This window comes from Columba livia, chromosome 1 (genome assembly GCF_036013475.1).
Source record: "Columba livia isolate bColLiv1 breed racing homer chromosome 1, bColLiv1.pat.W.v2, whole genome shotgun sequence".
Taxonomy (NCBI): Eukaryota; Metazoa; Chordata; class Aves; order Columbiformes; family Columbidae; genus Columba; species Columba livia.
This window is the reverse complement of record NC_088602.1, coordinates 97278026-97293780: the sequence shown is the minus strand read 5'-3', so window position 1 is coordinate 97293780 and position 15755 is coordinate 97278026. Positions and strand designations below refer to the sequence as shown.

General features: G+C 41.5%; 1 protein-coding gene across 5 annotated transcripts in view; it reads right to left on the bottom strand.

Moving 5' to 3' along the window:
• AGPAT3 (1-acylglycerol-3-phosphate O-acyltransferase 3) overlaps positions 1-15755 on the bottom strand; it is a 95429-nt gene that overhangs the window by 38336 nt on the left and 41338 nt on the right. For 2 of the 5 annotated variants that reach the window (XM_065069532.1, XM_065069512.1), the window contains exon 2: positions 13825-13942. The exons of 2 other annotated variants lie outside the window; for them this stretch is intronic. The gene's annotated coding sequence lies outside the window, so the exon portion shown is untranslated. Of the gene's footprint in view, positions 1-13824; positions 13943-15155; positions 15280-15755 lie in introns of those variants that run through there. One more of the 5 variants, XM_021286518.2, reaches the window with a different exon arrangement.

The following is a 15755-nucleotide window of genomic DNA, read 5'->3' as shown; positions in this document are numbered from 1 at the left end:
TCACAGATGGAATTACAGAAAAACCAGGTTAATCTCTCAATATGCAAAGTTGATTCGCAGCTGAACTGGTGATCTCTGATCTTAATCACCCCAGCTCTGTCTGAAGATATTTTAAGGGAGCTGCAGCAGCCAAACTAGCACATTTAAGAAGAATAACAAAAGAATGAAAGTCTTTCTAGTTACTTCCTACAGAGCAGACTTAAGTTAAAAAATTAATAAACTAAAATATTTATCAAAGACAGCTTTCTTCAAGCATCAACAAATTAAAGAGTTAAAAAAACCCAAGCCAAAAAAGCACTCTGAGGTATTCATGTTAAGTTTCATCCATATCTAATCAGAGAGGTTTCAGTGAGCTTTCTTGTCACAAACAAGTAGATGATGTCATTAATTTTCTCCTGAACCTTGAGGTTGTTGAGGAAGAGGATCTAACCTAATACCAGTTAATTCCTGCTGCGTACAGAATTGTAATCTCTCCTGCAAACCAGATCTGACCTGGATTCAAGTCAAGAATTTTAAGAGTGAACAAAATAGAGGAAAAGAAAAAATCATTACAAAAGAGATGTATACGCTATGCCTGTGTATAACGCACACGCAAATTTATATTGGTATCAATACAAAAGCATCACTGGTATCAGATGCATATAATGCACCCTAATATTGAGTCAAGACATGCAGAATTAATTAAAAGCTACACTGTATTCATGTATATACCTACCACACATACTTTTGTCAAGAAACAACCAAATGAAAAACCCCCACCACATGTAGCAAGACAGCTGTTAATGTCCTTAAGCTCTACATTTCCTGTTTTTTAACACTAACACTGTAAAGTCATTTAAGTCCTGTTTTCTTGAACATTTTTAAGAGAAGCTAGTACTAGAAAGGCTAGAAATCACAAATTTTAATTTGTGCTGCCACACTGTATAGCCGTAAGCTTACATATCTGTAGAGATTTCACTGTAAAGCTTAAACATAAATAAACTCCTTAATATTAGAAGTGTGTGCGTATACACACAGAGGATTGTAGGCTTGTACACAGCACAAGCATAACTGCCTGGAGGAGGCACTTGGCAAAAACAAAGCCAAGATCACCCCACAGATTTTCATTTATTTGTCTCTTCATTGCCTTATAAAACAAACAAACAAAAGAACCCACACATTATGCTGGAGACTTGCTCTCAGCAACATCACACCCCATGGAAAGTTTTCCAATTGTAACCACATTAATTACAACTCCAGAAGGCTCTTCGTTTTACAGTTGAAGTGACATGTAATTTTTCCACTAAAACTAGCCAAGAGATTGCACTTGGGTCTCTGAAAGTTGCTGTTTGCTCCAGACGCAGCTTTAAAAAGTTCCAAGATTTCTTTTGGCTGAAAGTCTTGGACATATGTAGAGATATGTTGATATGAAGCCAGTCCAGAAACCTGGGGCACCCCTGCACTGCCCTTACCTCTCCCAAACCCAGGCAGGCTCATTGCCACGTGCTGCTACAGCACAGCACAAAACCCAAGAACGCCTGGGTTCCCATCCCCACTGCTCCAAGCCACCACCCTCCCAGGCTTCAGCGCACCCCCAAGGGGAAACAACCTGCTGAGCTCCTGGTGGGGGAGAAAACTACGGAAGTCCCTAGTTTGTGCCTGCCCAAAACTTTTCTTTTGAAGTGCTGAAGACACAGGTGTCCAGCAAACACCCTAATGCACTGTGAGCCTGTCGCTGCCTAATTTCCAAGCTGCGTGCCAAGAGAGACAGCAGTGCCAATGCTAAGCAAGAGCAGCAAATAAGAGTGAAAGAAATTTAAAAAGGCTCTCACAACAAACTGGAAAGACACAATCGCCATCTTACCCAATGCGCGCTATGGCATCCTTAGCCACTACACTTTCAGCAGAATAAAAACATACAAAAACTCAAACAACAGCAAAACTGAGTCCCATGACAACTAAAACAGCACAGGCATGACTGAGGGAGGTATCTACCCCTGGCCACATGTAAGTACATCAGCCTCTAAGAGCACTTCAATAGGACCACCACCCTCCAGCCCACCCCAAGAAAGCATTTTAAAGGACAAGCCATAACCACAGACGCAGCACAAAATCCAACTTACCAATACAAGTAATAGGCTAAAGCCAGGGCGATGAGTGTAGCGCAGACTCCAGCTAGCAAGCATATACCTGACTGGCTTACCAACATCTTCCCAATTTGTTATTGATCAATAAAACAAAAAAAAAAGGAGGAGGAGAAATGGAATGGCAAAAATGGACGGTGCGAGCCTTTGCTGGGAAAACAAATCAGTCTTGACATGGAGGAGGGATTATGATGACAAAAGCACATCGAGGTAAATCTGGAAGCGCTGCAGCTACTAAAACTGCCTGCTCAGCAGCAGGAAACAGAAAGCTGGGTGTCCTTTCCATTACATGGCTTCGTAAAACACCAAACTAAAAAAGCCCCTCTTACCTCCAGAATGAAGGTACGATTGGAGCATAAGTGGACTCATATTTAAAACAGGTAATACTTCTCAATAAATATTACTGTCAGGTGGTGTTGCTGACAAACCAAGCTTTTGCTCTAATCCAATAATCTTCTTACAGCAAATTACCAGGCTACGATCAACTGAATTCGCTGGCGTGGCGAGGTACCTATGTTCAGCACTGCCACTTGACACTTCCTTTTTCTTTAAGAGCCAACAAAGGATTTTTATGAAACCTAAATTTAACAAAAAGGAACCTTGCAAGGCAGAAGGTGTGATTAAGGCTCAGAGGCCTGTCTGGCTGTTCTGCATCACAATCTGGACAATCCAGGTAAATAGAGACTTGAGGTCATGTCCGCATAGGGACGTAACAGTCAGACTGAAGAGTGTGATTCCTCTTTACCTGCCCTTAGACCAGTTCTCACTAGTGTAACTGATCCTCCCCTGGTAAGAGTTAGGACTCTAAAAGAAACAAGAAAGAAAATCCAGACAAAATCTGTCTCAAATGCCAAAGAAAAAGTGGTAGTCAGAGCCCCCTGATGCTCCCAGTTTACTGACCAAACTTTAGCAGCAGTACCACAGAAAGCTACAGCGTGCTGTTTGCTCCTCTTAAACCCTTGGCTGCCCTGTAAGGGGAGTCATAGAGATTCTAAGCTATTTTAATGAAGTGGAAAGAGACAGTACAAAAACATTTAAGATACAATAAATAGAAAGTTTTTACAATCAAAAAACAGACAATACTTGGAACTATTTGGCCAAAAAGGAAAAAAAGAGGCAGTGAATTTAAAAACAAAACAAACAAACAAAAAAAATCCACAAAACAAAACAAAAAAAAGCAACAAACAAACAAATAAACAAAACCACAGCCAAATAAGACATTTTATTTGCTATGAAGTTCAGCAGAGTTGGGTGGAAAAAGAATCTGAGAATCTGCCTCTGGGTTTAAAAGACCACACAAAATATATACGACGTACTCCAGAAAGTGTGGTGAGTAGGGTCCTGTGGAAACCAACTTCTCAACCAGGACAGAAGCATCACAGCATTCATGAATTAAAGGAAAATTCCAGGTTCTCTCTGAGCACCAAGTCAATAGGTCCTCCTGCCCTCTTATCTCCTGCGTAAAGTCCAAATCTATTGTAAAACCTTTTCCAACCTCACCTATGACTCAACCACATTTCTCAAGTGATTACACAGATAAAAGTCTTACTATCTACATCTTTGTCAGTGAAAGAGACAGCTTGCAATTAAGTTCTTTGCTCGGGAATAATAAGTTTCTGGGGGCTCTGAAGGAATTTTTACTGATTTTGTTTCCCAATCTCATTTTGGAGCTGCTCACACTGTTTCTGTTCTCAATTACAGAAATACAATTGTAATAAATTATCTTAAAACCAACCCCAACACCTGAGAGATAAACACACACATAGTTCAAAGATAAGAGGGTTCTAGACATGTGGAGTCTGTAAACTGGCACTTGCAATGTTTCTGTAGGTGAAGCTCAGTTGCCAGTTTCCAGGACTGCTGATCAATACTTTTACAGTGCTCAATCTTCATTACAGTAAATACATATAATGGAATACGGCTGGGCAAAGGACAGCCTCAGGATTTTGTAAATAAAAACCAAAGCAGCAATTCTTGAGAGGCCTCATTTGAAAAAAAGGAAAAAAAATTAGGATATTGCAATAATTGCATATATTTGGATCAACGCTTACTTAGTATTTCTATTATAAAAGCAATTCTAAAATTATAGTGGTGGTATTCAAACAGTGATTCTATAATACCAGCCCTAATATAGCAAATAAAAAAGGAGTTATCTAACAGAAGCCCTATTAGTACAAAATTATTTGAGTAATATGCCTCTTGTATTGTGTAAAGGAAATCAATGTTCTGTAATTACATAATGCTGCCAATCTTAGTCTCTGATGATTAAGAAAAACCTCAGTAGTGTCTGCTCATCTCTAAGACTACACAAAACGCTACTCTTCACTCCGAGTGGTTGCATTTTCAAGGCAGGTGGGAATTCATCCTTTGTATTCAGATAAAAATAAACTACAAAAGAAATTTCAGGAGCCTAAGTGCATCTGCACACCAAGCTGTAAAACCTAGGGACCCATCTCCTTCTAGACAAACCACGTGAATTTAGAAAATGCTTTGTGGCAGTTTCCTTACTTGTTGAAACAGGGATGCAAAAGAAAGGATAAACAAAAGAAACTCGTCTGTGATCATCTGAGATAACTGCTAGAAGAAGAAACGTATACTTTGCTTTCTGGATGGAAAATTATGCAAAAAAAAAAAAAAAAGTCAACCCTCAAACATAAGAAACAAAGAGCGCCAACAGGAGGTATCTGTCAACACGCAAATGTGCTGTGGCTGAACAATGAGAAACTTCTGATTGTTGCCAAATGAAGTCTCAGCAAACACTGTCTGCATGCCTACAAGCCCCTTCCCAAGTTCAAAGCTTTTCTCTGAAGTACTGCATACTAATGGAGAAGAACTCAAAAGCCTGTCTTTCAAGAAGTGCTGTGCTGCTTTAAATATTAGGTATAAACCACTACGTCCTGCAAAACAGAAGTGATACAATTTATTGTATGACTGCAGCACCAGAGATCAGGGGTGTGGGTGAAGGGGCAGGCAGGCTCTTGGGGCTGCCTTGTACCAAACCCACTAACTCCCTCCTACCCCCTCCTCACAGCAAGCTGGGAGACACAAGAGTACATCAGCTTCACTCACTTACGCTTTCTGTTTCTGCTCCAGCATTTGCTACCACACTGCGAACTGCCATGATTGAAAAGCTTAAATAAATGCAATCATTAATTACTATGATGATTATTAAAGAAATCAATAAATGAATAACACAGTAAAGCAAGGCCCCAGATGACACCAGAGCTATCCACATGCTGTAAGAATCACATCTGCAAAACTGACGAGGGACAACAGGAAAGTTTTTGCCTGCAAGTGCTCTACTATATTAAATCCAGAAATTCCTCAGAACATTCACCTACAAATGTACCTCCAAACAGCTTAACAGCAATCGAGGAAGGCTGCTCTAAAAGACAGCTGAGAAACAGCATATATGCCACTCAGTTGTAACTTTGTAGTCTTCAGCTTTCTTGACAAGACCTGTGACAAGTGAGAAAGACCAATCAGCCCACTGTCACCAGACTGATATTTGTCACATAGACAAGGATACCTCATCTAGACATTTCTTTATAGGAAGTCTATGCTTTCACCAGCAAATTTTCCAGGGTTCCACCCAGAAAGGAATCACAGAATGGTTGGGGTTGGAAGGGATCTCTGGAGATCATCTAGTCCAACCCACCTGCTAAAGCAGGTTCACCCAGAGCAGATTGCACAGGAAGGTGTCCAGGCAGGTTTTGAAAGTCTCCAGAGAAGGAGACTCCACAACCTCTGGGCAGCCTGTTCCAGTGCACCATCACCGACAAAGCAATGTTGTTTTTCCTCATATTCAGACGGAACCTCCTGTGCTTCGGTCTGTGCCTGTTGCTCCTCATCCTACTGTTGGGCACCACTGAAAGGAGCCAGGTCCCATCCTCTTGACATGCACCCTTGAGATATTTATAAACATTGATAAGACCCCTCTCAGCCTTCTCCTCTGCATGGAGGTGGAGGCCATGTGGAGGGAGAGGGAAAGTAAAAGCCACTGTTCTGGACTATCTGGGTTTGCAAGATCTCCATCACAGGGGAAACAAGGGAGAAAAGTAAAATTACTAAAACCAGAAGTGGTAGGTGTTCTGCTGTGTCGCTGACTGTCAGCAGCTTAAGATAAAACCACATTGTCTGCAGTCAGAAAGGAGTCATAGGTGAAAAACGTGGCTTGGAAAACCAACAGGTACACAACCAAAACAGCTCCTCAGTCAGTTCACACAAGCTAATTAGCAGCCTGAGTTGCACCAAGGAACTTGATCCTGAGGAAGAGGAGGAGGAAGAGGAGGAGGAAGAGGAGGAGGAAGAGGAGGAGGAAGAGGAGGAGGAAGAGGAGGAGGAAGAGGAGGAGGAAGAGGAGGAGGAAGAGGAGGAGGAAGAGGAGGAGGAAGAGGAGGAGGAAGAGGAGGAGGAAGAGGAGGAGGAAGAGGAGGAGGAAGAGGAGGAGGAAGAGGAGGAGGAAGAGGAGGAGGAAGAGGAGGAGGAAGAGGAGGAGGAAGAGGAGGAGGAAGAGGAGGAGGAAGAGGAGGAGGAAGAGGAGGAGGAAGAGGAGGAGGAAGAGGAGGAGGAAGAGGAGGAGGAAGAGGAGGAGGAAGAGGAGGAGGAAGAGGAGGAGGAAGAGGAGGAGGAAGAGGAGGAGGAAGAGGAGGAGGAAGAGGAGGAGGAAGAGGAGGAGGAAGAGGAGGAGGAAGAGGAGGAGGAAGAGGAGGAGGAAGAGGAGGAGGAAGAGGAGGAGGAAGAGGAGGAGGAAGAGGAGGAGGAAGAGGAGGAGGAAGAGGAGGAGGAAGAGGAGGAGGAAGAGGAGGAGGAAGAGGAGGAGGAAGAGGAGGAGGAAGAGGAGGAGGAAGAGGAGGAGGAAGAGGAGGAGGAAGAGGAGGAGGAAGAGGAGGAGGAAGAGGAGGAGGAAGAGGAGGAGGAAGAGGAGGAGGAAGAGGAGGAGGAAGAGGAGGAGGAAGAGGAGGAGGAAGAGGAGGAGGAAGAGGAGGAGGAAGGTGTTCAGTGCAATGCTGCTTCGTACAGTGCGGTGTGCAGTCTGCTATTCACAACCCAAAGGGCTGAGCAGTACAGCAGGGTGGAGGCCCACATCATCCCCCTTTTTCCTCATACAGGATCCAACTTCTATTCTCTTTCCTGTCATATCAGCTGCCATTAGCAGCATGTTCCTACCTGAACACAAAGGCTATACTTATTTTGTATTATTTCACTGACAAATATTTCACAGGCTTTTATCAGTCTGAATTCATCATTATCCTTGTGGTCAGATCTCCTTTTGCATATACACAAAAGCAGGTATCTTTCTAAACAGGCAGGGCAGACTATCAAGCAGACTGATAGCAAAAACAAATACATGCCTGACAAAGCTTTTTGTTCTGCGTTTTCAGACAAGATCACACCAGCCCTTTCTGGCCTGCATATCAATACTGGCAGCAGTCACACACCACACAGTTGTTTCAGTGTAGATGGAAAAAAACCACCCCAAACGACAGCAACAAGACCCAACCCTAAACCCTCAAACAAACCAATATAAAAAGCTCTTCTGTTCTATACAAATTTGAAGATCACATTTTGAACACAAAAATGAACTGGATGAGCATGAACATGTGCTTTTGCACATGGTAAAATCTTTATAAATTAGAACCAGAGCACTTTATACATATAGTATCCTACTCATTCAAAAAAATTAGCTTTGAAGTAGTAAGTCTGTATGCTCTTATAGTTAGGCTGTTGCTGGCCATTCAGCCTGGGCAGCCATTCTGCAAACAGCCCATCTATTAAAAAATCCACTTGTGAGAAAAATCTGAAGAGAAATATCTACAGCTCTCCCCAGTTTTTAAGGTCTTACATCTCCTTGTACCTTGGCATCCTATTGCTAAATAAGCCTCTTGTAGCATATATAGTTGACTCAAATTATTCTGAATTCTGCAGAGCAGGGGACCCTTCTATGTTAACACACATTTCGAAAGATGCAGCCAGCAAAGATCAGAAACCCAGGACTGGCTAGCGTTGTTGTGATTCAGTTTCACTTGTTGAGCTTCTTCTGACAGTAGCCTTTTAAAGCAATGTTGGAGAGGGAGGTGACCTAAATAACCTTTTACTGAAGGCTACAGGAATCCTTGAAATGATTAGCCCACAAGAAATTCATGCCTGCCTTGCACCAGCAAGATTCAGACAGCTACTCTGCATGAGTGCTGCTTCACTACCGACAAAAAGAACAAGGGAGTTTTCACAGATGCTCTCTGCTCTTTTTATCATTGTCTCATGTAAGCTAGATCTGACGGGACCTAGACAAAATGACATCAGAATAATTCTGACAGTGTGAGTACTTTCTCAGTAATACAGGTGCCACTGTACTGGTATTAACCTGACTGTAAGAGATTTCTCAGTGACCTAACATGAGCCTGGTGGGCAGCTGTCTGCCTAGAAATTTCTACATCTGTCTACATTCCACTGCATCATTTCCATTTCTGTCGGAGACACACAAGATCACTGGAGCAGAGATTGTTTTCTGTTACATGGCACAGTTATAAAGCACCAAAAGAAATGTGAAATTACAATATAAAAGCAGGCACCCATTTCTCTTGAAGCTCACAGTGTTTCAGAATAGTTGGACTGCCAAGTCAAAAACTGCTTCCCATAATTTGAAAAATTAGAGGCTAATTAATAAACAGAGGTGTTTATTGTACCAAAGCCCCATATTCAAAAAAGCCTGTGTTCCACACTCAAATTATGGATGTCACCGCTGCTAGCTTGGCACTGCTTTTCAAAAGCTCCTCAGTCAGGCAGAGTAATGGTTTGAGAAGCAGCATTTCTGCTCTTATGATTCATTTTTATCTGCCAGAATAACCCTTAGTTCCTCTGCAATTATATGCCAAAAAAAAATCAGATATTCAAGGATATTAAGAACTGCCTGCAGTTCAATGCAATATGTTAATATAGAACACATTTATAGACAATAAGTCTAGCAAACCAGGCTAGCTTCATTTAAAATAAACAAACAAGCAAACTGGTATAATTATCAGAACTAATCTAAAATAATTAATATTTCTCTAATTGAGACATATAACAAGAACCTTGATGCTATTTACTCTGCAATGTATAATTGCTAGAGTCTGCAGTCTGTGCTTTCATTTTAAAGCCCATTAAATATGAATTATTTCTTTTGATTCATTCTATTTAAATTCCTTTCACCTTTACTATAATCAGCCAGCTTTTGGAAATACCTGTAATAATTTTAAAACTTCACTGCATTTATCAGAAGTACTTCCAGGCAACTGGGAGCTTATCCCATGCCTGGCTTGACCGACTGCTCACAAGTCCCTACTCCCAGGCACTGCCAAAGACTCACTCTTCAATGATGCTTAAGGTCAGCATGGCCTGAGGTCTGCTTGTATAACTCATTTTACAGTTACTACTAATCCTAGGTCTGCACCAACAAGAAATATCTTAAGCTAAACTGTTGGGTCTTTTTTTTTTATTTTGTTTAGAGTTTTTTGGGAAATAGGTAATTTTGGTAGACTTGCTTATGGAAAAGTTAACTTAGCAAAGCTGAGAAATTGGCACAGAGGGACAAACAGCTTTAACACAGCAGCACCTGCAACTGGGCTCTAAGTTTATATTACTAAATATCCTAGCACTACCCTGGCCCACAGTCATAAATAGTGGAGATGTTTTCCTTCTGGGGCACACATTGACAATAACAAGTGACATTACTATACCTTCAGTACAGGAAAAAAAAAAAACAACCACCACCAAACAAGGAGATGCTTCGGGCTTTTGTCGCCATTTTGCAATACAGATCCAAAATACCCAGATGATTTGTTACTCAACAAGGCAAAAGCTCACAAAGCCAGGACAGGAGCACCTGACAGCTGTCCAGAAGGGACCTGCAAAACGAGACACTGCAACCAGGTCCTATGGTGCGGGTGAGAGGCCCACACATGTGGCCGGCCACTGTTCACCAAACCAGCTTGGACATGTATACCAGTTCTTCACCATGGTATGGGACCAGCAGCTGCATCACCAGCTCACATCACACCGAGCCTCCTCCTTTCTGTTGTTCTCCTCACATCGCAGCAGGAGCAAGGCTTGTTGTGTTTTCAGAGGGACGTCCATTGTTTGCTAGCTATTTTCAATCATAAATGTATTTGATTGTCTGATCTCCAACACTTTGGTCTCAGGCGAAGCCTCTCCTGTGCATGAGGCTACTTGTCCCATGAAATCTGAACACCACAACGAAGGCAGAAAGGGAGAATCTCTTAAGAGAGAGACACAGGCACACAAATTGGACAAATGAACCTTTGATACAAAACCGGCCTTGCTGGTAACATTCACTGACTCATAGGATGGTTTGGTTTGGAAGGAACCTTAAAGATCATCCCGTTCCAACCCCTTACCAGGGGTTACACCTTCCACCAGAACAGGTTGCTCAAAGCCCCACAGTGAGAACTTCACTGGACTGTCACAACTTCTCAAGTATGATGGACAGTGGCTTAGCAACTTCATCTGCCAGTTCCCTCAGGACCTGTGGATGTATCTCATCAGGTCCCATGGATCCAGGCACCTTCAGGTTCCTTAGAGAGTCTCAAAACTGACTTTCTCCTACACTGGGTAGTTCTTCATTCTCCCAGTACCTGCCATTGCCTTCTGCAGCTTGGGCAGTGTGGCTAGAGCTCTTGCTAGTGAAGACTGATAAAAGTAACTGAGTACCTCAGCCTTCTCCATATCCCAGAAAACCAGGCCTCCCACTTCCTTCTGGAGAGAGTCCACATTTCCACTAGTCTTCGTTTTATGACCAATGTACCTACAGAAGTTTTTCTTGTTGCCCTTGACATCCCTGGTCAGGTTTAATTCTATCAGGGCTTTAGCTTTCCTAACCTGATCCCTGGCTGTTCAGACAATTTCTCTGTATTCCAGCAGAGCACCTCTCCTTGTTGGCTCCTCTATCACTTGGAGAAGGAAGTTATCAACACACTCCAGGAATCTCCTGGATTGCTTATTATGCCAACAAGGCAGGACAATATCGTCCCAAAACGCACGCTGCGACGGCATTCATCTTCCCATCTGTATTTTCTGCTGCTTTGGAAAATCCTGTCGAAAGTCCTGATTATGTGGCCTTCACAACTTCAAAAAACAACCACATGAAAACAATTCCTCTCAAAGCAACACTGAGATTTTCAAAACAATTAGAAAAGAGTAAGAGTAAATGCCAATATAGCTCCTTTTAAAGCACTTTTATTTTGGATTATTGCTTCTTCTCAAAATAAACATCCCTAGGAGACCCAGTTTATAAGTCCTGGGTCGTTGATTTCCACCTGCCGTCCAACTCTTAGCTTAAAAACCACACTGCACCAGATTAACAGCAGGGATCATATATCTGGTAGCTGCTTTGCAGAACACCAGTCTGCCAGTGAAGAGGCTTCTGTCTTATGGGCTTTGAAACAGCCTGTCACCACAGCCTCCAGATCAGTAAATTAAGTATGAAAGGAGAGAATGTAACTGGTTTTCCAAAGTGCTTTACATCTCTCTTTGCCTGAACTACAGAAAATTCTTGAAATTGTAACCTTGACTGCTTTGGAGAGCTGCTCTTTGGTCTAGCCTGCTGGATCTTTATGTCCACAAGTGCTTTGCAAAGGTGATTTTTTTTTTTTCCTCTCTGTGGCCCCCAACTAAGTTTATATGAAAATCAAATCTTCCAACAATTGTTACAAATGTTAACACTGGCAAGTCTGACAAAGATAAATGCCCTCAAGAAGACACACAATAAGGACAATATCAGCAGATGATACCTACAGGGCTTCTTGCCTATGCACAAACCTCAACAGGAGGGGGTGGCTGCTATGGCAAATGTTACCATAATTTGGCCTCCTCATAATTCAGTTCCTCGCCTCTTTGACTGTATGCCTGTTGGTACCACTTGTGCTTTGGTTCATGAAATGGTGATTTGTTCTGCAGAAGAAGCATCCGCTGGGATGCTGAAAAGCTCTCAGTACAATTTCTCTAATCCATATTAATATCTATTGACCCGCTCAGGATTTATCCAAATAATCAAGAAGGTGAAGGCTGAGGGAATTATTCATGAGATTATTCAACCCATGCAGCTTCCAGCGTGGCCATCCACATCATTCAGAACATTTCATTTCCAGATTCTTCCTCCTTTTGCAGGTTCTAGCAACCCAAGATAAGACACCAGGCCTGCACTACATGAGGGACAGAGGCACCAGGCTTGGTAGCCTGCAGGGTATGAGAAGTCAAAGTTCTCTCTTTTCCAAAGATAAGCAGAGCTTGAAAATTCAAGACCTGTGCACAATTCATAAAATCCTGCCCCCCAAGCATATTTTAGCTTCTCAGTTACACACTGATGGCCTTTTCAGCACTTACACACAAAGAAGAGCAAAGAGGAAGAGCAAAAATTGCAGCCATGTCAGCTGAAAAATACAATACAAAACAGCAAACACATAAAAACAGGCTTTCATGTATTTCTGGGGCATTGCTCTTATAGCTGATGGCAATGGCCCCAGGCAAAAGCATTTTGCAGAACCCCTTTTGAAAGTAGCTGGTCACCATGACACTGTAATGAGGCTACTTCCATTAATCAACCTACTGGGTCTCCCTCCACCCATCAAAGCTGCAGAGGGTCAGCATTAACCAGATTCAGCTGCAATAACTCATTTTTAGGGATAAAATTTTGATCCAAGAATATTTGGGGCTCACAGAAAGTGGTTATTTTCCCACCTAATGTTATCTGGAATAAATGCTTTTTAACTGTCTCTGTAGCAGGAAAATGTGCATCTTCGAAATGGATGTAGCTTTGCACGGGATCAGAATGAATGCCCTGAGCACAGATTGTGGCTGTTCCAGTATGTATTACCATGTGAATCAGGGCTCTGAGAAATCTCTCACAGAAATTAAAGTTTCTTGGGAGACTACTTGTCCTATAATAGACCTTGAAATGTTATAGAATACTAAAGCAACACTCTGGGTCTTTGCAAAAATCATCAAGATTAAATTAATTTCCTATAAAAAAAGCTTCTAATAGCCCATGAAGGGGCAGGGTTATCAGAGATCATAATTAAAATGTCAACATCTGATAGTAGCCACTCTGAGGTCTTAAGATCCTGTCCTGGAAAAAACATGTCCTATTGCTATGTCAGCAGGTTCTCATCAGCTTTCCAGTTTTGCTGTCACTGTTTGTATGACAGACTACAAAAAGAAGGAAATTTACCACTGTAACATTTCATATCTGGTTACCAGACAAAATGTAAGGATGCTTGGATCAAAGACAGCCTAAGATGATGCCAGAGTCAGCACTCAAGAGATTTCTAAGAACTGTGTAAAAGAGGTCCCCAAAGCACTATAAGGCCACAGTTCCCATTCTATATCCAAGGGGGGAAGCAATAGTTAAGCATTTCTAGAGTTTTCTGGAGGTTTATTTGTGGTTAAGCCTTTACTGCAATGATTAACAACAGACAGAGCATACATGAGAGAGCAGGAGCAAACATTACAGCAAGCAACGAGCTGAAGCGCTAGTTTTGTCCCTAAATTCAAATTCTCAGAGTGGGAGACTTCTGACACCTCTCCCAGCAGTTCATAGAGATCTATGAAAAGAACAGGATTTGCACCCCCTTTTATTAAAATAAAGCATCTTATTGCTACAGACAAAACGCAAATACAGAAATGTGGGGGAAGATTTCTTTCTTACCACCACTGGGGAGCAGTTCTGGCACCTGGCAACACTCAGAGTAACAGGAGAATCCTCATCTCCTCCCTCCAGGGAAGTACCTCTGCTTATGTTTCAAGAGATTTGCTTTCTCATTTGCCTATAAGCAAAAAAGACATTTCTTCAATGAATGAAGGTTAAAATATTTTGGTTAGAAGCAAAATACAACGCAAACAACATGCAGTTGCTAACCCAGGTCACAAATTCTTTAACTCAAACTCCTCTTATTAAAATTACACAACTTTCTCTTCTGTTTGTGGAAAAAAAACTACTTAATCCTTCTTCCCATGTACTAATACTACACTCTGCTCCACAGGTACCATCTACTATTCCTTTAAGAGGGCCTGATACGTATCTGTGAAATTAAAAGCAAGTGTTCTCAGCTTATATTTAGTAGTGAAATTACAGCTTCTATTCAGAATGAAGAAAGGGCCTGCATACTCAAGAACTAGCTTACTTCTCCCTAGCATAACAAAAGGTATTTCTTTTACCTACAAACCTTGTCTTGACAGAAGTTATTGAAAATGAAACAGAAGCAATTATCCATTCTCCAAACACACACTTAATCCCTGTATTTTATTAAGAGTGGTTTTTATGACCCTGAAGCAATTAAGTTAATCATTATTTAATTTTAGATTACTGAACTGGAGATTTACTTCAGACACAAGCTCGCTTTCCACATAATTTAGTCTCAGTAATTAGAGATGTACTTTACCCAGAGGTGGCTTTTTAAAGTGTGTTATCTAATTCTACAAGCCTCATGCCATTCAAGTTTCATGCAGAAAACTACAAACCACATTTCAAAAAAAATAAATCCCCCAAAGAAACTCATTTACCAGATTGCAAACCTGATTTTCCATAAAAATGAAAAATTGAAGAAAAAATATTTTTCAAACATTCACCCAACAAGTAAGATATATCACAAAAGCTTTACTTTAACCCATCACTACCTTTAATAGTTTTAAGCTGCAAGAACAAAAAACGCTCTTCTCACACAAATCACTTCATTTGCAACTTATTTTAATGAGGATGTAAGGTCTACAATAAAATGCATGTATCGATTAGGATGCCCAGCAGGTACCTGTCATGGGATGTAACAAGTATTGAATCATTCAGACACTTTAAAGACTTCTGTGAGGTGTGCTCATAGGAACAGAAATAAAGACCAGGCACATAGGTTCATACCGAATGTATTTACTCTGGATACTATACCATTCAAAACCAGCTCAATTCCAACCTACTTCAGACAAATTTGTGTAAACATGTTGTTGAAACCAAACCGTACTAGGAAATGCCAGTTAGCGACTACCCACCTAGCTCAGCTTTATGTCTGTATACATCACTAGCTGCCAGTTCATCTGGGCAGGCACATTGCCCAAGGCCAGTTTTATGTCAAAACACATCTGCTGCTTTTTGGAACAAAGGGTATCCATCTTCTACTGCTGCCATGTGAGAGAAGGAAAACAGATGACCAGGCAAGCATGTTTAAAACGTATACCACTGTCTGCAACACTTCATCTTCAAAATTGCCCAACAAAACCAACACACACAATTTTCTATACTCAAAAGTCAGCTATATTCAAACCATTAGAGAATACCTCTAGAAATGCAGAAGATGCAGAATCATTTAAAGACTTCAGTGCCATACTTCTATGATCAGGTTTGACTTGCCACATAGAAGAAAGGCTAGCAAAGACTGACAACAGAGAATAAGGATGTGAAGCTACAAAGAGATCAGGACACAACAGGTTTGCTGTAGGGAGTTTACTCAAAATAAATGTCTCAGCTAGCTGGATTTTCGGCAAACATTATTTAATACCTGCACGTGTGGTGTCACATTAAACATGCAAAGTTGGAGCAACTGTTACATGGTAAAAGATCCTGCCCAAAAGAAATTGTGACAGACAGCATGG